Source organism: Penaeus monodon, chromosome 34, assembly GCF_015228065.2.
Source record: "Penaeus monodon isolate SGIC_2016 chromosome 34, NSTDA_Pmon_1, whole genome shotgun sequence".
Taxonomy (NCBI): Eukaryota; Metazoa; Arthropoda; class Malacostraca; order Decapoda; family Penaeidae; genus Penaeus; species Penaeus monodon.
Window position 1 is genome coordinate 26542049 of NC_051419.1, and position 614 is coordinate 26542662.

General features: G+C 39.6%; 1 protein-coding gene across 1 annotated transcript in view; it reads right to left on the reverse strand.

Moving 5' to 3' along the window:
- LOC119594668 (tubulin alpha-2/alpha-4 chain-like) overlaps positions 1-614 on the reverse strand; it is a 26228-nt gene that overhangs the window by 25041 nt on the left and 573 nt on the right. The gene's annotated exons all lie outside the window — the stretch shown is intronic.

Consider the following 614-nt stretch of genomic DNA (forward strand, 5'->3'; position numbering starts at 1 on the left):
ATTACTCTTCCGTCTTGGCTTGTAAAAGATAATACCCAACTGGCAACTTGAACCGGATGCAGTGGCCGAATCTTCCGGCACCACAGGCTTTAGACTTTTTTTTTAAGTCACTTCTCGTCTTCCTGGGTATCTTTAAGACGCCTGGACAACTTGACTTTATTTCCGGACACCTTTTCGTAATTATAGCTTCATATTACAAGTTGCAATGTGCTGTGGTTTTCATATTTATAAACGCTGACTCGTCTCCTCTATCCTGCGATCACGAACAAATATTGATTTCCGCGAGGATAGGACCAAGGGAATGTCACAATCACAGAAAATATATGAAATACAGATTATTAAAAAGTCATAACACGCCATGTATTGCATGTTAGATATATGACAGCATATGACGTTAAATCATAGGCTAATTGGCTTAAGCGCACGTTCCTTTAATACACCAAACACTAGTATAAATGACCTTGTACAACCAACATGTCTAACCTTACAGTGAAACCTGAATGTAGCAATTATAGAAGGACCTATTTTTAGCAACTTGCAATGGATATAACATGAGCCAGCCTCCCCTGAAGTGCTTGCCCTGACAGCTGTTTTATGTCAGGTGTTCAATAGAC